This window comes from Loxodonta africana, chromosome 5 (assembly GCF_030014295.1).
Source record: "Loxodonta africana isolate mLoxAfr1 chromosome 5, mLoxAfr1.hap2, whole genome shotgun sequence".
Lineage (NCBI taxonomy): Eukaryota > Metazoa > Chordata > Mammalia > Proboscidea > Elephantidae > Loxodonta > Loxodonta africana.
This window is the reverse complement of record NC_087346.1, coordinates 133996790-134020235: the sequence shown is the minus strand read 5'-3', so window position 1 is coordinate 134020235 and position 23446 is coordinate 133996790. Positions and strand designations below refer to the sequence as shown.

The 23446-nt window shown below is 43.5% G+C and overlaps 1 long non-coding RNA gene across 9 annotated transcripts in view; it reads right to left on the bottom strand.

The window, feature by feature from the left end:
- Positions 1–23446, bottom strand: part of LOC111751048 (uncharacterized) — a 124343-nt gene that overhangs the window by 78185 nt on the left and 22712 nt on the right. For 8 of the 9 annotated variants that reach the window (XR_010322139.1, XR_002786117.2, XR_010322141.1 and 5 more), the window contains exon 2: positions 1194–1484. This is a non-coding gene — a long non-coding RNA (uncharacterized LOC111751048). Of the gene's footprint in view, positions 1–1193; positions 1485–6747; positions 6820–23446 lie in introns of all 9 variants that reach the window. The other variant, XR_010322144.1, reaches the window with a different exon arrangement.

Here is a 23446-nt window from a genome sequence, read left to right as displayed (position 1 = left end):
TGGAGTCGTCTAAATGGGATCCTATTTCAAGTTTAGAACATGGCACACCCAAACGCCTGCTGTACACAAGGCTATTCATAAGTCTGATCTTAACCTTGGATTTACAATGAAGTTCCAAGTAAAAAAGAGTAAAATTCCAGATTGAAGAAAAATTACAGCTGGAAAAATAATTTTAAAATAAAACAACCAGGAAAGCCTTCCAAGTAGTTACTCAATTTGGGAATTTAAGGAAGATGGAAGTTTGTGTCCAAAAAGAAACCACTTTGGGAAAATAGAGGAGTGGAAATTCTTGCCTTCAGCCTATATTTGTAGCCCCGTCTTCAGCCATATGCACATCTGGCCCAAGGGAAAACATTCTTCTCCACAGCTTCCAATAAGGCACATGCAAGCAGAGGCCTCAGGTCACACTACTGACGAGCCACGTCCAAAAACTAGTTTGCTGTACTGTGCTGGCTTGTGTGTTGCTATGACGCTGGAAGCTACGTCACCAGTATTTCAATACCAGTAGGGTCACCCATGATGGACAGGTTTCAGCGGAGCTTACAAACTAAGACAGACTAGGAAAAATAAGGACTGACACCTTTCTTCCTAAATTTACCCAGTGAAAACCCTACAACAGAATACGGTCCCATAGAATGCTGGAAGATCAGGCCCCTAAGGTGGAAGGCACTCAAAATATACAGTGCCCACAACAATGGACTCAAGATCATGAAGATGGTGTAGGATCAGGCAATGTTTCATTCTGTTGTCCATGGGGTCACCATGAGTTGGAGCCAACTTGAAGGCAATTAACAACAACAACAACCATGACTTTGGCCTCAAGCAAAAATGTGTCTCCCTGACCAGCCTGCCTATGCCTCCTCTACACAACACCTAGCTTTAGGTCACTCAGGAATTGAATGTGGCGAGGGAGACATGAGGAGGGAGGAGGTAAAAACCCATTGCCATTGGGTCGATTCTGACTCATAGTGACCCTATAGGACACAGTAGAACCGCTCTACAGGGCTTCCAAGGTTATAAATGTTTATAGAAGAAGACTGCCACATATGTCTTCCGTGGAGCAGCTGGTGGATTCGAACCACCGACCTGTTGGTTAGCAGTGAAGTGTTTAACTACTATGCCACCAGGGCTCCTTGATGGGAGGTAGCGGGGTAATAAGATTGGCAGAAATTCTCTCCCTCTTCTTTTCTTACCTTGGCATCAGTGGTGGGAAGGTTCATGGTTCATGGTTGCTCAGCCTGGTTGTTTGCTGTCCGAAGGTTGCAGATTTACCTCCAGGACAGCAAACATGTTTAACTATAGGACAGCAAATATGAAGAAATAGGTGCTGCCACTCCCTGCTCACATTCCCATGGCAAACATCACCGAGCACTCCTTTGCTTTGCGCAGAGGTTCAACTTCAGAATCTTTCTCATCCTGGCAGTCCCAGCTGTCATCACCAATTAGTAAGAGTCGCCAAGTGGTTTGAAACTTATTTGCTAGTCCTGTGTGGAGAGAAGAAAAGAGAGAAGGTGAGAAAGAGGAACAAGAAAAGTAACATTTAGTGAACATCAACTATGAATCAAGTAATGGCATATGAAAAGGACTGGGGCAGTGTGCTCTGACAGGGGCGGTATTTTATCACAGCATTGCATATTGATAATAAAAAGTAGTCTTTTAATTGAATCAGCTTTATATTGTGCTTAAATTCGCTTTTCCATAGGCATCGCGACACAGATGCTGTTGAGTCAATTCTGACTCACGGAGACCCCACGTGTATCAGAGTGAAACTGTGCTCCATAGGCTTTTCAGTGGCTGGTTTTTCAGAAGTAGATTGCCAGGCCTTTCTTCTGAGGCACCTCTGGGTGAACCACCAACCTCTTGGTTGGCAGCAGAGCACAGTGCAGCTCTTATTGCCCTTCCCTGGCTGGGCAACTCCCCCATCCCCTCTCCCTCCTCCTTGGTGCACAAAGGTTCCAAGAACTGCTTGGGGTGCTTTGACACAGCTCTCCTCTTTATTTTTCAGAACAACCTGGGGATGTAGCTCCACCATTTAACAGTTGTGGGCAAACTGCACTTCAGTTTCTCCATTTGTGGGGCTGAGACAACAAAGCCGTACCTGTCTTAGGGAGTGGTAGTAATTGTATCAGGGCACAGAGCCTGGCATTTGAAGGACTTTTGAAAATGTCCTTTTTGCCCCTCTTAGATTATCAACTGAACTAGATAAAACTGCCCTTACCTGAGTCTCAATAAGATCACTACACTAACGACGAAACTATTCCTAATAAACCAAATAGAGATGTCGGATTTCGAAAAACAAATACAGGGACACCCAGTTTAATATGAATTTTTAATTTTAAAAAGAATATATTTTTAATATAAATATGTCCCAAATATTGTATGCGACATACTTGTACTAAAAATAAAATACAATTTTCTTTCATTGAAATACAAACTTAACTGGGCATCCTGTATTCTATCTGGCAACCTTAACGCCAAATCTTAAGATGCGTGGGATGGTTAGAGGAATAACTCTTCAGAGACATACCGAAAGGGATCTTTCTCCAAGTCCATGTTTTCCAGACTTCTTCAGCCACATCCCACGATAAGATAACTGAAAGAAATATTTCCTAAAACCCTTTCTGTGTACAATGTACTCTGAGATTTTCTGTCCTCTTCATTCTACTCTATTTCTCTTATTTTTTTTAATTGCTGGTTGAGCCTCACTTAATTGATTTCATGGTTCCCTAACGCAGGCATCAGAAAACCCGGGTGGCTTAGCAGTTAAGAGCTACAGCTGCTAACCAAAAGGTCAGCTGTTTGAATCCACCAGGCGCTCCTCGGAAACCCTATGGGGCAGTTCTACTCTGTCCTCACAGGGTCACCGTGAGCCAGAATCGACTCAACCGCAAAGGGCTTTTTAATGCAGGCATCAGCCAGCTACTGCCCAAGAGCCAAATCTGACTAGAGGTCTGGGAGAATTTTGTACATTTGTATGTATTTTGCATGGCCTGTGAGCTAAGAACAGTTTTTACATTTTTAAATGGTTGAAAAAAATAAGGAGGGATATTTCATGACACATGAAAGTTATGTGAAATTCATGTTTTGGTGTCCATAAGTAAAGTTTTGGGAAACCCTGGTGGTGTAGCGGTTAAGTGCTACGGCTGCTAACCAAGAGGTCGGCAGTTCAAATCCTCCAGGCGCTCTTTGGAAACTCTATGGAGCAGTTCTACTCTGTCCTGTGGGGTTGCTATGAGTCAGAACCGACTCGATGGCTGTGGGTTTGGTTTTTTGGGTTTTAAGTAAAGTTTTATCAGAACACAGGCATGCTCACTTGTTTATTATTGTCTATGGCTAAAAAAAAAAAAAAATTTTTTTTATGGCTACTTTCATGGTGGCGTAGTGGTTAAGAGCTACGGCTGCTAACCAAAAGGTCAGCAGTTTGAATCCTCCAGGCTCTCATTGGAAGCTCTGTAGGGTAGTTCTACTCTGTCCTATAGGGTCGCTATGAGTCGGAATCCACTGGACAGCAACGGGCTTGGTTTGGTTTATGGCTGCTTTCACACTACAATGGCAGAGTTGAGAGTTGAGTGAGTTGCGAGTTGAAAGTTGCATGTTGGATATGACCCATAAAGCCTAGAATATTTACTATTTGCCCATTTACTGAAAAAAGTTTGCCTGGCCCTCTCCTAATGGGTTGCAGCGTGCAATTTGAAAAACTCTGCTCCAAACAATTTTGCTCCTAAAAGGATACATTTCCTTTCATGTGAAGGAGTAGTTTTTTCTAAGAATCTCAAGTGAAACTTATTCTTCTGGGTTCCTCATAGGACAAAGATAATGAACAGACTCTGGGCTGGCAAATTTATTTGAGTCCAGCTGCCCTTAAAGTGTGATTTGGACTTAGCAGGGCCCAGCATTTAGCAAGAGTTTTGTTTTTTTTTTTTTTGAGAGAACGTCATTTCCGGTGATTCCCAGTCACGCAAGGCACCCACAGTTCCCAAGGATTATGCAGAACACAGAAAACAAAGCATCAAATTCTTGACACTGAGCCGTTTAGAATCTTGACTCTCTTAACAGAGATTAGAGACTCCAGAGCCAAGATTTGTGATTTGCAAGAGTTAGGTATGTTCGGATCTAAAGGCGAAAGCCCAAGTAATCATGACGTAAGCTTATGCCACTAAACAAGAGAATGGAGAAAGTGGGAAAGATAGTTGTTCTGGCCAGAGAAAGAGGGGAAGAAGAGGGCCTTAAAAAAAAAAAAAAATCCAGTCTCTCCCAACTCATAGCTACCCTATACTTACTGCCCCCATAGGGTTTCCAAGGCTGTAGTCTTTACAGAAGCAGACTGCCACGTCTTTCTCCCTTGGATCAGCTGATGGGTTCCGACTGCCAACCTTTTGGTTAGCAGCCAAACACTTAACCACTATGCCACCAGGGCTCCTGGAAGAGGGTTTAGAGGGGGACAAGTCCCTGACAGGGCCTGTCCCTTGCTCACTCCCCCGCCTTATAACTGTTGGGATGGGGACCAGAGGCATAACTATGATACGATAGGTAGGGCTCCTGCCCTGAGGGCTGCTTGAGGAGGGGTGCTAATGAGCAGTGTCTATTGGCCATCGCAGTTTCCTTCGCCAGCTATGTGTGCAAGATCATTCAGCAATTTAAAACTAATTGCCATAGGTGCTGTTTTCCGTAGACAGGACCCAAGGCGGGGTAAGTGGGTGATAAACCCCAAGAAAGGTTTAGAGAACCAAGACCTGAGAGAACTAACTAATGCCTCCCTCTCTGGGAAATGCCTGACAGGGGTAAGAGTGGGATTAAAAAAACCCATTGCCGTGGAGTTGATTCTGACAGTGAATCTATAGGATAGAGTAGAACTGCCCCACAGAGTTTCCAAGGAACAGCTGGTGAATTTGAACTGCTAGCCTTTTGGTTAGCAGACAAACTCTTAACCACTGTGCCACCAGGGCTCCAAAGGGTGGGGTAGGGACCTCAAAAATACGTATCAGGGATCAACAAGGTACTACCCAAGGGCCTAATCTGGCTGGCCACCTGCCTTAGTTTCCTAGTGCTGCTGTAACAGAAATATCACAAGGGGGTGGCTTTAATGAACAGATATTTATTTTCTCACAGTTTAGGAGGCTACAAGTTAGAATTCAGGGCACTGGCTCTAGGGGAAGGCATTCTTTTTCTGTCCACTCTAGGGAAAAATCCTTGTTTCACCTTCTTCCTTGGAGATCTTTGCATGGCATCTATCTTTCCCTCATTTTTGCTTTCTTGCTTCTATGCCTAATCTGTTCTTTTATATCTCAAAAGTGACTGGTTTAAGACACGTCCTACACTGGCATGCCCTTGTTAACATAAAAAAGAAAGCCCTACTCCCAAATGGGATTACATCCACAGGTATAGGTATTAGGATTTACAACACAAGTTTTTGAAGGACACAATTGAATCCACTAACACCACCTGTTTTTTTGGATCAGAGCCATTCCCATTTGTTTACACATTGTCTGTACCCCTGCTTTATATGTTAGCAATAGTGGAGAAGACAGGGCAACAGGCAAAGCAGGCAGAGGGGCCCCGAGAAAGCCCCCTGATTCTCCCACAACCAGAAACGTATAGGAGAGCAACTGAAAGTTTCTTTTAGGTTCAGAGTGGCTTAAAGAGGGCCAGCAGACCTGAGTGGGGCTTGAAGTTGAGGGAGAAGAATACACTTCAGATGAAGAACTTCTTAACAAATGAGAACTTTGGCAGGATCATTGGTTGCCAGTAGGAATAGATGCCAATGGCCGAAGACCAGAAAGTAGATTGCCTACACTGGGCTAAGGACATCCATGGGTGAGACCACCACTCTCTCTCCCTCCCCACACCCCATTACCTACACCTAAGTGATTCTTAGTGGTTCAGTGATAGAATTCTCACAGGATTATGGGAAGACTCCTTAACAACCTGCGTTATACAGACGACATGACCTTGTTTGCTGAAAGTGAAGATTTGAAACACTTACTGATGACTACAGCCTTCAGTATGGATTATACATCAATATAAAGAAAACAAAAATCCTCACAACTAGACCAATAAGCAACATCATGATAAATGGAGAAAATACTGAAGTAGTCAAGGATTTCATTTTACACCCAAGCAGTAGTCAAGAAATCAAAAGACGCATTGTATTGGGCAAATCCACTGCAGAAGACCTCTTCAAAGTGTTGAAAAATAAAGATATCGCTTTGAGTATTAAGGCGCACCTGACCCATGCCATGGTATTTTCAATTGCCTCATATGCAGGGAAGAGCTGGACAAGGAATAAGGAAGACCAAAGAAGAATTAATGCCCTTGAATTATGGTGTTGGCAAAGAATATTGAATATACCGGAATTGCCAGAAGAATGAACAAATCTGTCTTGGAAGAAGTACAGCCAGCATGCTCCTTAGAAGCAAGGATAGTGAGACTTTGTCTCACATACTTTGGGTATGTTAACAGGAGGGATTGGTTCCTGGAGATGGATATCATGCTTGGTAAAGTAGAGGGTCAGTGAAAGAGAAGACGGCCCTCAATTAGTTGGATTGACACAGTGGCTGCGGTAATGGGCTCAAGCATAGCAGTGATTGTGAGGATGGGGCAGGACCTGGAAGTGTTTTGTTCTGTTATACACAGGTTCACTATGAGTTAGAATAGTCTCAACGGCACCTAACAGCAACAACAACAATACGTGGGAGGCTGCGGTTCAATTCCTGACGGTTTACCGCTCGTCTATTGGTGGTGGCTTACCTGTTGTTATCATGCTGAACAGATTTCAATGGTGCTTCCAGACTAAGATGGTGTCTTAGTCATCTAGTGCTGCTGTAACAGAAATACCACAAGTTGGCTTTAAAAAGAGAAATTTATTCTCTTACAGTTTAGTAGGCTACAAGTCCCAAATTCAGGGTGTCAGCTCCAGGGGAAGGCTTTCTCCCTCTGCTGGCTCTGGAGGAAGGTCCCTCTCATCAATCTTCACCTGGACTAGGAGCTTCTCCATGCAGGAACCATGGGTCCAAAGGAAGTGCTCTGCTCCTGGTGCTTCTTTCTTGGTGGCATGCTGCCTGCCCCCAAATTTCTGCTTGCTTCCCTTTCCTTTTATCTCTCACAAGATAAAAAGTGGTGCAAACCACTCCCCAGGGAAACTCACTTTACATTGGATCAGGGATGTGACCTAAGCAAAGGGTGTTACATCCCACCTTAATCCTCTTTACCCACAGGCAGAGATTATGATTTATAACACATAGGAAAATCACAAAATGGAGGACAAGCACATAATACCAGGGATCTTGCCCATCCAAGCTGACACATATTTTGGGGGGACACAAATCAATCCACGACAGATGGACTAGGAAGGAGGGCCTGGCAATCTACTTCCAAAATATTAGCCAATGAAAACCCTGTGGATCACAAGGGTCCAGTCTGCAAATGGTCATGGGGATGGTGCAGGACTAGACAGTGTTTTTTCGCAGTTGTGTACAGGGTTGCCATGAGTGGGGTGCCAATTTCACAGCAGCTAGCAACAACAAACAATCCTAAGCCTTCAGGACCTTAGTTGCCACCCCAGGGAGAAGAGAAGGGAATGAAATTCTGAATTGAGTGACTGAAACTTGAAATGACTGAGTAATCATGCATAAGTGATTTTACCTGGAAGTCGCTACCTATTAAATTCCCTGCCGCCAGAAAAATGTGGGTTTATGCTAGAAGTTAAGTAATAGAAAACTGAAGAAAGTTACATTCTGTGTACGCAATAGGAAGAACAGGAAACTGTCTTAGCCGACTCAGCAAGTAGGAACTTCATTCACAACAACTCAGGAGACTGCAGTAGTTTGAGTCCCAACAGCAGTTCTAGTCTTCAGGGCTCATAACTCAATAACTCCTACTTTTTCTAGCTACTTCTTATAACACAGTTTAAACCGGTCCAAATCTCCTATGGTTTTCCCATTCTGCCTTCAACTTTGTAGAGGAAGCCTGTGCATGTCTAAATTTTCACCAGTAGGTGGTGCTAACATGGACAGTGCTGGTTCTGATTACCTGATGATGGATTAACTAGACACTAATTAAATCTCTCTTCAGTGACTTTCCTCTACAGCACATTCCCTCCAGTCTAATTCAGCCTTGTTATTAAGTAACCCCTGAGCGGTTTCACCTCCAGGTAACCCTCCCTCTTCGAGGTAGTATAATGGAAGGAATTCCAGAGTCAGGAAACATGGGGGATATGGATTTTGGCTGTCCTACTAATTAGATGTCTTGGCCAAGTCACTTAATCCCTCTGAGTCTCGGGATCTTCCACTTTAACACGAGTGAGTTGGACTTGTTGGATCTAAGAGCTTTGTTTTCCATATTTGAAAAATAAGTTCACAACCACAATGAGACAGCACTTTGCATTCAGAGATTTAATAAATGTTTAAGAAAAACTCAAAATCCCAAGAAATAGGTACTTGGACACAGTGCTGTGGGGAAAGTACGCTTGTACAGACTTTCTGGGAGGCAATTTACAATGTGTAGCCAGAGTCCTAAAAATGTGCATACCCTCTGAACACCAATTCCTCGTCTAGGAATTAGTCTTCAGGAAATAATTACAGACATGTGCAAATACATAGGACGTTCAATGAAGCAAGGCATTTTTGTTTCTTCGGGGACTCAGTGTATTTTCATTAACTAGTTTCTAGATCATATAAGCCCTAGAACTACATTACAGTACTTGTATGAGGCAACAAAGAAAATCATTGTTTAATCATATAATGAGAGGAAGCAATGGAATCTAGCACTTATTAAACATCCCGTGTGTGCCAGGCACCGTGCTAGACACTTAAACTATTTCATTAAATTTTCCTATGCAAAATGTATTATTAATTGTATGTTTCAGACAGGGAGTCTGAGGCTCAGGCAAGTTAACCTTCTTGCCCAAAGTCATCCGAGGCTGGCTAATGAAAGAAGAAATGTCTTTTTCTTTATGAATATCAGATTTCCCCTAGACTTGGGGAAAAAGTTCCCTGTAATGGAGGTGAGGAGTCCCTGGGTGGTGCATATGGTCCAGTGCTCGACTACTAGTTCGAAGCCACCAAAGGCACCTCAGAAGACAGACTGGGCTTCCAAAAGATCACAGCTTTGAAAACTTTACAGAGTGGTTCTACTCTGCACAACATGGGGTCCTCATGAGTCAGAATCGACTTGATAGCAACTAATAACAACAATAAAAGAAGTAAGGGGAGAGAAAAGTCAGTGTGTAGACTTTGGTCCTGCCTAAGAATTGGATCTGGTCTCTTTGGAGCTTTTAAGGGAGAATCATAATTTCAAAGCTTCTGCCAATTCTTTGTGCTGCTAAAAATGGAAAACCAAGTTGGTCTTTGGGGACCAATGCTTCCTCGTAGGGAAAAATATTTAACTGGGCCTTTATCTGTGCAAAATGGAATTTCATTATCCAGTGGGGAGACCTAGACAGGAGACACTCAAATTCTCTGTGTACAATGTAAATGGGTATGGTAATTGTTCTGATGTTAGTGAAGATGGGGCTTCCTTTGGTGGAATGGAGGGAAGAAGTTACTGGGGCTTGGCATTCAGAGAGGGTCCTGTAGGATTTTATTTTTAAATAAGTTGAGAAATACTCAAATTTGACATGCATAAATTCATTTAGTTGATTGCAAGATAGTCATCATGACCAGATACTTAGGTAAGAACTCAATGCATTTGTTTAGAACTGGAGAATCAGAATCAATCATTGCAATTTCACTGTTGTTTTACGGTTAGAGTCCAAGTCTTTAGGCTCCAGGCTTTTACCTTTAGCAAGTGGTCTTGGGAGGAAGGCTTGACCACAGCCCAAACTCAACAGAGGTCCCTTGTAACTACGATCTGAGGTCTGTGGTGGGCAGAGTCTCAGCAGGCTCTCAGTCTTCAGAGAGAAGAAACTAGAGCAAGATCTCTTTGCTTCTGCCTTCTCCCTTCAAGTAAGCAGGCATCCAGTGATTGTATATATTAATTTCTCACCTTACCCTCACACAATAAGGGCCGGTGTGACATCAAAGACTAGTATGTTATATCTTGTCTCCAGGGTTAGATATTAGTCAGATGTCACATCTTTTCCTCAAGGTTTAGAGATTAAGGAGGTTGTTTACAATTTATGTCTCAAGGCTAGTTTACCGAGATTAACTATGTGTTATCGCAGTATGCAGGGGCAAAGTCAATTTAAAGGTTGTTTACCACATTCTTCACAAAATTCTATGTTTCTATGTCTAAGTTCAGAAATTTTTTACTTCTAAGTCATACTATAAGTAACTTAAGCCATAGAGGCTTAAGATCACTTACAGAAGCAACATACCAATGCCATACACATATTATGGACATATGTGGTTTGAGAGCATTACAAAGCCATATGTGACTTGAAAGCTTTATAAAAAAGCATACCCAACATAGAGGAAACAGAGAGGTAAACCCCTGCGTTGGAGATGAGCAGAGAGTACACCTGGCAATATGTTGAAGCCTGAAGACCAAGAAGTAGAAGATGAGTAGGGATTGGTAGTGATGGGACATAGCCCTGGGACTCGGGGTGTGGTCATGGCTGATGCTGAGGTTTAATTTTCTCTTCTCTGACTGAAATTCCTTCAAGCCCTCGGTCAATCCAGAAAGCCTCATGTTAGCATTGCCTTGGGGATGAGGGAAGACAGTTAGTCCATCTTGAAGGTCAGGAACACCATTCAGATAGAGAAGTGATAGAAGGCCACCAAGACTATGTTTACACCCCCTGAGCTTCTCTTCTTGGGAGCCCCCAGGGTTTCCTGCAGTCTTACTAAAATATTAGCATTTTTTTAAAAGGATGACCCTGGACAATTGTAATAAACTCAGGAACTCATGAGTTCTATGTGGTTATTACGTTTCAGGGGAAGAGACTTAATCTGGCCTGCAGGACAGCTGAAACCATGTGGCAGGATGCTTTTTAACAGGGTTCACCTGTTCTGGGGACTGGGCCTGACCACAAGTGCTTGGCTGCTGCCAGCAGATTAGGTGATTATAGCATTAGATCATGGTTATAATGGGAAAAAGGCTTCTCCTCTCTGGCTGACTGATCAGCTTGCCATTTTTATTGTCTGGTCATATCAAGAGACAGTGATTCTGAACTCTGTCAGCTCCCCCAGAGTACACTGGCATGACAGAAAGAACAGCTATATTAGCAAAGAGAACAAGCAAGGGGATTAGCGAACTTGCTAAAAAGGTCAAGACCATTTGGTCTCTGGTGGCACAGTGGCAGGAAGGTGAAGGTGAAGGGGCTCTGGGAAAAGGCTGCCTGCCCCCACTGTAGCAAGAACAACTACTATTCACAGAGCTCCCGTACACTAAGCCAAGAAAAAAAAAAAAGAGGCATCTATAAAAGCTTTGTGTTTGTCTTTTTCTTCTTACTCTTATTTTTTTAATGTCAAAAGTATTTTATGCTCATTATCAATCTATATTCACTTCCTAGGGCTGCCGTAACAACCTGTGAGGGCAGTGGTGGTTCAGTGGTAGAATTCTTGTCTTCCATGCAGGAGACCCAGGTTTGATTCCTGGCCAATGCAACTCAAGTGCAGCCACCACCCACCTGTCAATGGAGGCTTGCATGTTGCTCTGATGCTGAACAGGTTTCAGCAGAGCTTCCAGACTAAGACAGACTAAGAAGAAAGGCTGGGCAATCTTCTGAAAATCAGCCCGTGAAAACACTATGGATCACAATAGTCTGATCCCATTGCACATGGGGCCACCAGCAGTTGGAGGCCAATTCAATGGCAGCTAACAGAAACAAGCCATAACAAAGTACCAGAAACGTGGCGACTTAAAACAACAGAAATTTATTCTCTCATACTTCTGGAAGCCAGAAGTCTGACATCAAGATGTCAGCAGGGCCACGCTCCCTCTGAAGGCTCTAGGGAAGGATCCTTCCTTGCCTCTTCCAGCTTCTGGTGACCCAATGAGTTCCTTGACTGTGGCTGCATCATTCCAGTCTCTACCTTCATCTTCATATGGCCTTCTGCTCTTTTCTCTCTATTGTCTTCCCTCTTTGTTTTTCATATAAGGACACTTGTCATTAGATTTAGGGCCCACCCAAAAAAGCCAGGATGGCCTCATCTCAAGATCCTTGACTGAATTACATCTTCGAAGACCCTTTTTCCAAATGAGGTCACATTCCCAGGAACCAGGGATTAAGATGTAGGCATATTTTTGGGAGATGCTGTTTAACCCACTACGATAACTAATGAAACAACAGGTAAGAATAAGGTTTTAAAAAATCTTGTCACTCCTTTCAAAAATCTCATTCCTCTTCTTGCAGCCATTCTTCATTTTTTGCCTCAGGAAAAGGGGAGGGCAAATACCATAAAGAAGGAGAAAAGGAGGCTAAAAGGGTAGTTCCCACCTGACAGAAAGGAAAAAGAGAAAGCCCCCCACCCCCACCCCACTTCCTGGAGAGGTCAAGAAGGAGAGAGAGAAGAAAGTGGGCAGGAAGTCAGGTAGGAGGATCTGGGTCCCTCTCTTTTAATAAAAACGTACACGGGGAGACTCAGAAAATCAAGACCAATGGGAACTCCAAGCACAAGGGGGCTTGCTCCTTGCCCCTCACGGTATAGCTCAGAACAATTGGAAATCTCTTAGAGAAGCATCGTGCTTAGCGTAAAGACGGCTGATAAGAATATATAAGTGGATAGATCAAGAGAATTCCCCAGTGCCCTGTGGCCTGTTGTACTGAAGTTCTGTGTGACAACGAAGGGGACGTGGAAGTACTCCTAGACTAGGAGACCCCGATTTGGGGACCAAGAGGCTTCCAAGTGCAGGAACCTCAACTGGAAGTCAAGGGAGGGGCTCAGGGACTGCTGACCAAGGACTTCTGCTGTGGACCCCCAAAATAAGAAATGAGATTATTGAGCTATAGCTCAGCAGGCATTTGTGCCAAATGCCCAGGCATAAGACCAGGAAAGATCAACCCATGTTTCATCCCACCTGGATGCCATCTTGGGAAGGATGAGGGATCCTTGGGAAGGGCAGAAGGAGAGAAAAAGAACAACAGTGAATTTAAAGTACAAATTTAAAGTACGAACTGACTGAATAAAAAGAGGCTAATTTTAAATTAAGAAAAGCTATTACCTTTAATTAATAGCTGGAACAATGGACTCAAATATACTAAAAAACATGAAGATGATGTGGGACTGCGTAACTTTGGTTCTGTTATACATAAGGTCGCCAATAGTTGGAGCTGACTCCATGCAACTACCAATAACAACCTTTATTTGTCAAGATTATGGGACCACAGGCATAATAAAGCAAACCCAAACCAAACCAAACCCAGTGCTGTTGAGTCTATTCCGACACATAGAGACCCTATAGGACAGAGTAGAACTGGCTCATAGAGTTTCCAACGAGCGCCTGGCGGATTCGAACTGCTGACCCTTTGGTTAGCAGCTGTAGCACTTAACCCCCATGCCACCAGGGTTTCCAAAGCAAAAAAAAAAAAAAAGGGGGGGAATAATAAAATAAACTTTGTGTGTGTGTGTATGTAGGCATGGAATAGTATGTAGATTTTGTATACATGCCTTAATAGAGTTGTATTTTTTTTAAGTTAATAATCGTCCCCTGAGGTAACAAATTTAACCGGTAGGCTGCATTATCATTGCAGCCCATTCTCCACGCTTGCGAAAAACATGTATGTATAGATAAGTGTTCAGTTTTACAAAAAACGGGATTATATTATGTCCAATGACTTTTCTAACTAACACTACATTATGGTCAATGAATATATTATGTCCATTTTAAAAAATAGTCTAATTCCATAGATGGAATATCCACTTATCATATCCACAATTTATTATCTTGCTCCTCTCCCCGCCCTGTTTTTGGCCAACCTGAGCAATACCTCAATGGACAATTACACTCATTATCTCATTTAATTTCATAAACTCACTATGAGGTGAAAGCCAAGGGTATTATCACTCAGGCGTATAGGTAGTGAAATGGCCATGTAGTGACTACCACAATCCATACTCTCTCTTCTGCATCACATTGAAGGACCCAAAAGCATCTTCCCCCGCTAACTGCCCACAGTGGAATGTTCTTTTGAGTTAAAGTACAATTTCTTCAAAACTCAAGTTCAAATTCTAAAGTGCAAAGAGCTTGGCTGTGCAGAGTGGCACGTTACTCAGTGTTGGTCTGCTCGCATGTATCCAGCACTGTCTGAATGTGGACGATGTGACAGGCACAGGGCCAGGGCTGGAATGTGGACAGAAACCTCAGAATCAGCACGTCCTCTGCTCCCTCCCCACTCACAGCCATCACCACGTGCTGTTCGGGGCCCCTCTCCTCAGCTGCACACTTCCTCTTTTCCTCAGGGAGGACTCTCTCCACTTCCACGCTTACCCTCCTCCAATCCAAGCTCTAACCTTCAACTCCAGTTAAAATTAACCAGTCAAACCAATGGCCATTGAGTCAACTCCAACTCTTGATGATCCCATGTGTGCCAGAGTAGAACTGTGCTCCATAGGGTTTTCAAAGGCTAATTTTTCAGAAATAGATCTCCAGGCCTTTCTTCCCAGGTGCCTCTGGGTGGTCTCAAACCTTCAACCTTCCAGTTAGTAGCTGAGCAAGTTGACAGTTTACACTACCGAGGAACTCCAGTTAAAATCAAATGCCTCCAAAATCCCCTTCTTGCCTTTCGGGATGAAGTCCAAGCCTCCCACAACATATCCCTTGTTTCCCAAGCCAGCCTCAGGTTTCACTGTGCCCGCAAGTCCCATGCTCCAGTTGTCCTTGCTTTTCTCAGAGTCCAGCATATCCTGGAACACTTCCTTGCCTTTACATACTCTGCTGCTTCTGTCTGAAAGTGTCTTCCTTCCTTCCTTCACATGGTTGATCCCCAGGGCCCCATGGAAGGTTATGCAGGTTGCTGACTTCACAAAGGCACCTAGGTGACTGTCTTAGTCATCTAGTGCCGCTGTAACAGAAATACCACAAGTGGATGGCTTTAACAAAGAGAAATTCATTGTCTCACGGCCTAGTAGGCTACAAGTCCAAATTCAGGGCTTCAGCTGAGGGCTGAAGGGGAGGGTTTCTCCGTCAGCTCTGGAGGAATGTCCGTGTCATCAATCTTCCCCTGGACTAGGAGCTTCTCTGCACAGGAACCTTGGGTCCAAAGGACATGCTGTGCTCCCGGCACTGCTTTCTTGGTGGCATAGGTCCCCACTTTCTGCTAGCTTCCCTTTCCTTTTATTTCTTGAGAGATAAGAAGTGGTGCAGGCCACACCCCATGGAAACTCCCTTTATATTGGATCAGAGATGTGGCCTGGTGAGGGTGTTACAATCCTACCCTAATCCTCTTTAACATAAAATTACAATCACAAAATGGAGGACAACCACAGAATACTGGGAATCATGGCCTAACCCAGTTAATACACCCATTTTGGGGGGGATATAATAAAACCGTGACAATGAAGGAATGTTATTTGTTGCCTCCGAGTCAGCTCTGACTCATGGTGACCCTGTGCAACAGAAAGAAACACTGTCAAGTCCTGCTCCCTCTTCACTGTAGTTGGTATGCACAAGTTCATTGTTGGTGGCCACTGCGTATTTTGAGTGCCTTCCAGCCTAGAGGGTTCATCTTCTAGCAGTATATTAGAAAATACTCTGTTGTGATCCATAGCATTTTCATTGGCTGATTTTCAGAAGGGGATTACCAGGCCTTTCTCTCATTCTGTCTTAGTCTGGAAGCTTTGCTGAAACCTGGCCACCATCAGTAGTAATCCTACTGGTATTTGAAATGCCTGTGGTATAGCTTCTAGCATCATAGTAACATAGAAGCCACCACAGCATGACAAACTAACAGACAGGTAGTGGTGAGAGAGTGAGTAGGAACTAAACCCTGCTCACACTTGGTTTGTAGCCTGCAAAAGACTGCATCTGGCCAGTAGGGGCACTGTTCTGTTGTTCACACTAGGTGCCTGATGGACTTGCAGCAATCCTACTTCTGGATGTTCAAGGTTATGTTCCTGGGTAGTTCTCCGGAAGCCTTCCCTGACCCACAGCCCCTCCCCCAGACTCGGTTGGACCCTTCATCAGCACCAATAACACCAGATCATACACTGATGCTGCTCCAGAACAATTGTCCGTTCACATTTCTGGCTCCTCCACTACATCTTGAAAGCCAGGACTGTTCTTAGTCTTCCTTTTCTCCTATGCCTAGCACATAGGTGCTCATAAAGACCTATTGAATGAATGAGCAAGAGCAAACAATGGGACTTTCCTGAGCTTGCAGCAGCCAGAAGGCAGAATCAGCAGAGGCAGGGGCCGAGGCGGCTAGTCCCAAAGGGTGGTGATAAAGACAATTTCATGCATATCACAATTTTGCCTACATCAGCCATCAGACATAACTGAAAAATAGACTCAAATAAAGAGCATCACCAGGACATTAACATTTTACAGATGCCATATCTGATCTTGCATCTTTATCTTTTCCCTAATTGAGGCATCAGTGCCTAAGGATATTTCCATTTAGACCATGATTCCAAACACGTGCCACAACGTCCAAGGGGACCCAGCACATCACATTCCACGCAGACACACACATGAGCTCATGCAAGTCCCGGGGTGCTCATCTGGTCCAGATTTGAAGGAAACTATTTAGCTGGATGGAGAAAAACACATCGTGTATCAACTTAATACCAAACAGATTTTATGACATACTAAAACTGCTTTTGATAATCTACTAATATATCAGAGGGGCTAATGAACATAAAAAGAATCAGATAATCATCGTATCTTTGAGGTCTGGACAATGTTTGTATAGGCTGCAGGAATGACAGAAATACAAAAAATATGGTGAACTCTGGAGAAATCTTTTCCAAAAGCCCCCTTGAGAAGCAATCCTGTCTATTGTAGCAAGAGGTATATGTTGCCAGTTTATGACCGTAGAGAATTTTTTTTCTGGCTGTAATTCAGGGTGGACTTTTCCAGAGGTGAGGAAGGGCTATGCCCTAGCCACTCATCCCTAACAAGCAGGATAACTGTGAACGCTATGGGGGAGGAGCCAGCCCGTAGTGGCCTCACTTGGGAACATCTCAGCCCATCGGTGATTTCCTCTTCAGTGTAAGTATCCCCCATCGATGGTCACTTGACCACAACAGCATTCTTAAGTGATTTCTAGGCTTCGTGAAATCTCTCTGGATAAATGTTTTCAATCAAAACCCACATCTGTGCTTGTCCTGGCACCATATGGGGTCATGAGAGGCAGCGTAATGTGTCGGGCTAAGAATGACTTGAAGATCCCAGCTCAACCACTTCATGGTGTGACCTTTGACAAAGCTGCTTAGTTACTCTGGGCTTCAGTTTCCTCTTTGGAAAATGGTGCTTGACGTGATGAATTAGCTAAGGATCTTGGGCTGCTAGCAAAAACTGATTCTGGTTAGTGTAAGAAAAAAAGGCAGTTGGGGGACAGGATACTGGAGAAATTAACCCAGTGAAATAGAGAGTTAACATACGAGTCTTTGGGATAAACAAGGACTTGGATAACTCAGTGTCCTCAGCAGCAGAAGCTACCATTAATGTGACAGCTTTGAATTCTGAGTGGTAAATTCCTGGAAGAATGACTCAGACTGACGCAGCCTGGATCAGGTGTCTCCCTAAGATCAGGGGCAGGGTTTTATGAACCACCTCCTGACTGTTTTTCTGGGAGGGGACCTCTGTGAGCCAGCAACCACTAGAATCAGTAAAAAAGCTACCCTAAATGCCTACCTGGAGGATAAGTCGGAAAGGTTTTAGGGCATTTAAAAAAAAACAGAAGCACTACATTAAGGTCATCCCAGGCCATCCTTGGCTTAATCTGTCTGACACTAAATCCTTCTATGTGGTAAGGGAAGTTTTTTTGGTGCTTGCATTTCTTTTGAAGATAGGTTGCTGTTGTCTGGGGGTGTTTTTTTTTTTTTTCATTGTCTTAGTTACCTTGTGCTGCTATAACAGAAACACCACAAGTGGATGGCTTTAACAAAGAGAGATTTATTTTCTTACAGTCTAGTAGGTTACAAGTCCAAATTCAGGACGTCGGCTCCAGGGGAAGGCTTTCTTTCTCTGTCAGTTCCGGAGGAAGGTCCTTGTCCTCAATCCCCTGGTCAAGGAACTTCTCAGACTCAGGGACCCCATGTCCAAAGAATGCCCTCTGTTCCTGGTGCTACTTTCTTGGTGGCATGAAGTCCCCAACTCTCTGCTTGCTTCTCTTTCCTTTTATCTCTTGAGAGATAAAAGGTGTTACAGGCCACACCCCATGGGAACTCCCTTTACCTTGGATCAGGGAGGTGACCTGAGTGAGGGTGGTGTTACAATCCCACCCTAATCTTCTCAACATAAAATTACAATCACAAAATGGAGGGCAACCATACAATACTGGGAATCATGGCCCAACCAAGTAGATACACATATTTTGGGGGGACCTAATTCAATCCATGACAATAGTTTTATACTTTTGACATGATGAAATCATTTTGTTCCCAGACTGTGTAAATAAGTATACTCTCTAAAGTACTAGGAGGGAGTAGAAGACATTTTTCAGAATAAAACTGTCCTTTCAGGTGCCATGCTCACATCAGGAGCTCCAGAACCTGTCGCCTCCATTTGGGCTGCTACTCATACCCATTGCCATCGAGTCAATTCTGACTCATGGTAACCCTATGGTCTGTAAGACGGAGTATAACTGCCCCATAGGGTTTCCAAGGCTGTAAATCTTCATGGCAGCAGACTGTTCAAACCATCAACCTTTCAGTTAGCAGCCGAGCACTTAACCACTGTACCGCCAGGTCTCCTTGGGCTGCATCAGGATGTGTTATAAATTGATTCTCAGAATATGGCTGGAAGAAAACATCCCTTAATAACTGGGGCAGCCATATTGGTGGGGAGTAGAAAGCAAACCTGATTAACCACATTTTCATTTTGCACAAAAAACTAGAGGCCTAGCTAAGAATCAAGCTCACTGCTTCTGGTTCTCGGATGAATTCTGTAGCTTTCGGGGGACATTCCCTTCTTCAGTCAGAGAGCTGGTCTGATGGCGAGGAGTTCCACAAGCTCTTTCATTGCTACATTTTCTTTGAATCGTGCTTGCCCATTAGGCATCCACATTTGACTATTTATCTTTGGGACTCTGCTGGGTATGTGAAGAATTCCCCCATCTGTTTTGCTCAGGATGTGGGCAGATGAGGAAGTAGTAGTAGCAACTGAGAGATAGCATGTCTCTATCTGGCTGGTGTTGGGAAAGAACCTTGTAGGCAGCCAAGGAGATGTTCACCAGTGCTGAGATAGCAACTAGAAGTATCTCTTTGGGTGCCATCCATTTCTGCAGTTGTCCCTAGATCAGGGGAGGGGAGTGGGTGGGGGGAGTGTGGTGGTGGGAAACCCCACTTTTCAAAGGGTAAAGACAACCTGAGTCTTAAACACTGAATTGTGGAAATGGGTGAATGAATAAAGTTAAAAAAAGAAAAGAAAAAGGAAGGAATTCAGATATTTGTTAAGCAATAAGGACTGTGCTGGGCCAATTGTCCCAATTACAGTAGCTCATGCTTGTTAGGAGCAGTAGACACTATGCTAGATGACTGATCATAATAATAACAATAAGAAGAAGCTTGAGGAGGGGTGCCATAGATTGAATTATGTCCCCCCAAAATATCTGTCAACTTGACTAGGTCATAATTTTACGATTGTCTACCATTTTATCTTCTGATGTGATTTCTCTGTATCATCAATCCTATCACTATGATGTAATAAGAAGGATTAGTGGCAGTTATACTGATGAGGTCTACAAGATTAAACAGTGTCGCAAGCCAATCTCTTCTGAGATACAAAAGAGAGAAGCAAGCAGAGAGACATGGGGACCTCATACCACCAAGAAAGCAGAGCCAGGATCAGAACCTGTCCTTTGGACCTGAGGTTCCTGAGCTGAGATGCTCCCAGACTAAGGGAAGACTAATGACAAGGCCCTTCCTCCAGAGCTGACAGAGAGATAAAGCCTTCCCCTGGAGCTGATGCCCTGAATTTGGACTTCTAACCTACTGGACTGTGTGAGAATAAACTTTCTCTGTTAAAGCCATCCACTTGTGTTATTTCTGTTATAGCAGCATTAGATGACTAAGACAAGGGTGTAGGAATTAGGCAGGTGAAGATGCAAGAGAGAGGTGCCCAAGGTGGCAGGAATTAAATGAGAGGTGTGTTCAAGGAACAACAAGCAGTTTGGGGAAGGAACATAATAAAGCAAGAAGAGGAGGGTGGAGTGATACACAGCTGTGTGCCTAGTAGGTCATAGGCGCTCAGTACATCTCTGTTGAATGCCCGCATGAGGATCCAGCCAAGCGCAGCTTTGTGGGCTGAGATGAGGAACTTAGGAGTCACTGAAGTGTTTTAAACAAAAAAGTAGCATAATCACTGTGGCAATACTGTACAGGATTTTTTTTTTTTTTTTAGGAAGGGGAAAAGTTTATATATCTTCTCCAGAAATGCTATTTAAAAAAACAAAAACAAACCCTTTGCTGTTGAGTCAATTCCAACTCCTAGTGACCCTATAGGACAGAGTAGAACTGCCACATATGGTTGCCAAGGAGCACCTGGGGGATTCAAACCGCTGACCTTTTGGTTAGCAGTTATAGCTCTTAACCACTACACATACCACCAGGGTTTCCAATGCTGTTTGGGGAGGCTTTATGTCAGAAATTGGTTGGAAAGTGAGTGAAAGGATTTGTCTAGAAGTTGCAATTTTCTTCTTATGAAGAATCAGCCTATTATTCCAACTGTAAATCATAGCCTTTACTTAGCCTTTTCCTTCCACAAATTAAACCGTGACACCATCAGCCTGAGAAGTTTTCATATGTGCCTTGACTAGTTTTCTTTTCTTTCTGCCTTTGTGTATTTTTCTTTATGCTTCTTTTTCTTTCTCCCTTAATTCCTTTCTCCTCCTGCTTGTCTTTCTTCTTCTAATTGTTTATTTTATCAGGTGGCTAAATTGGCCTCAGAAACCCTGGTGGTGTAGTGGTTAAGTGCTACGGCTCCTAACCGAAAGGTTAGCAGTTTGAATCCACCAGGCGGTCCTTGGAAACCCTATGGGGCAGTTCTACTGTCCTATAGGGTTGCTATCAGTCGGAATCAACTTGACAGCAACAGGATTTTTTGGTGGTGTTGTTTAAGTTGGCCTCACAGCACACCACAGAGGAAAAACTGGAGAAATGAAGACCTTTAGGAGCTACAGAAATAATCCAGGGAAGAGAGGAAGATAAGCGCCTGAACTGGGGTAACATTAGGAGTGGAGAAGAGAGGAGCACATCTGAGAAACAGCTAAGAGTTAAAGTTTGTCTATGTGCCGGGGAACAGGGGTGGTGATGATGGAATTAAAGGAGCCAGGACGGATTCCAGTTTCTGGCTTGAAGGCTGTCATTTACTGAAATATGAAACAAAGGCTGAGAAACAGGTCTAGGAAGGAAGCTGATGAGTTATATTTAGGGCATGCTGGATTTGAGGTGCGTGTGGGAACATCCAAAAGGAAGTAGAATATATGGGTATGGAATAAGGGAAGTGATGTGGGGGCTGGAAATACAAATTTAGTGCTTATTGGCTAGAGGTTGTGCTAGCTAGCCTCTAAAGATGACCATGGGGCAGTGGTGGTTCAGGGGTAGAATTCTCGCCTTCCATGAGGGAGACTCTGATTCCTTTCCCAGCCAATGGACCTCAAGTACTGCCACCACACATCTGTCTGTGGAGGTTTGTATGTTTCTGTGATGCTGAACAGGCTTCAGCAGAACATTCACACTAAGAAAGACTAGGAAGAAAAGGCCCGGTGATCTACTTCTGAAAATCAGCCAATGAAAACCCTAAGGCTCAATCCACAGCCAACAATGGTGATGGTACAGGACAGAGCAGCATTTGGTTCTGTTGTATAGGAGGTCACCATGAGTCAGGGATCGACTTGTCGGCAGCTATCAAGAACAACAAAGATGGCCGCTATCAACGTCTTCCCTTCTTGTATTTACATAGCACTCCCCGACCCAGAGGTGGTTTACTTTCCCTCCCCTTGAATCTTATTCTGAGTTGTAAATACTTAGACCAGTAGAATGCTGTGGAATAGTCATTTTAGGACTTCTGAGCCCATGCTTTAAGAAGACAGGCAATTTTTAGTTACTTTCTCTTGGAACGTGGCTTCTTGGAATGCAGCTGCCATGCTGTGAGGATGCCCAAGCTATGAACCCACAGAACTGTGAGAAATAATAATTGGTTGTTGTTACTTTAAGCCACTAGTTTTTAATGGTTTAATACACAGCAGTAGAGACAGAAATTGGTACCTGAATGTGGAGTGCTGCTATAACAAAACCTAATATATGTGACATTGGCTTTGGAATCTAGTAGCAGGCAGAAGCTGGGAGAACTTGGAAAGAGCTATAAAGGCTGAAAGGGCAGTGAGTAAATTGCTATGAGAAATTAGAGAATCTGGGGCCCAAGCTATGTATTGGAAGAACAATTAGTGAAATATTCCCTACAGGAACATGGAAAATAGAACACATACCTAATACATTTGTGGATCTGGCTAAGAAGATTTCAGGCAGAATAGTAGCTTCTCTTCACTGCCAATGATAATAAAGTACATTTTAAGATGAGCTTAAGAAGGAACAGATGAGTTTGCAAGCAGAATTTAGAGGAAATATTTCCAGTGCAAGGTTTGCTTGATGGAAAATTAAAAAACAATTTCAGCTTCCCAGATTAGGGGGGGAAAAAAAACTATTTCACATTTGTAGCTTCTCTGGCCAGCAAAAGATCTCAAATCCAGAGGCTGCCAAGAAAACATGACCTTAGGTAAAGATCAGGCCAAGGATGGGGTTGTAAGACCCTTTGCTGAAATCTCACAAAATTTAAGAATTTCTAATAGGAGTCCCTGGGTGGTACAATGATTAAGCACTTAACAACTAACCAAAAGTTTGGTGTTTCAAATTCACCCAAAGGCTCCTCAAAAGAAAGGCCTAGTGATGTGCTTCTGAAATTTCACAGCCTCGAAAAGCACAGTTCTACTCTGCACACATGGGGTCGCTATGAGTCTGAACTGACCTCAGCGACAACTGCTTTTGTTTTTAGTATTCTTACTGGTGAATCCTAGACTGTCCCAGCTAGACAATAGGCTTCTTAAAGGTTTTGCCCTATAGCACACTGACTTTGAGAAGCCTATTTCAATGGTTAACACTCTCAGCTGCTAACTGAAAGGTTGGGAGTTTGAGTCTACCCAGAGGTACCTTGGAAGAAAGGCCTGGGCATCTACTCCAAAAAATCAGACACTGAAAGCCCTATGGGGCACAGTTCTACTCTAACACACCCAGAGCCTCCATGAGTCAGAATCAACTCATCAGCAAATGGTTTTTTCTAGAAAAAACCTTACTGTATTTTAGGTGAAACTATACAGTACAAATTAGTTTTTCATTCAAAAATTTTATAC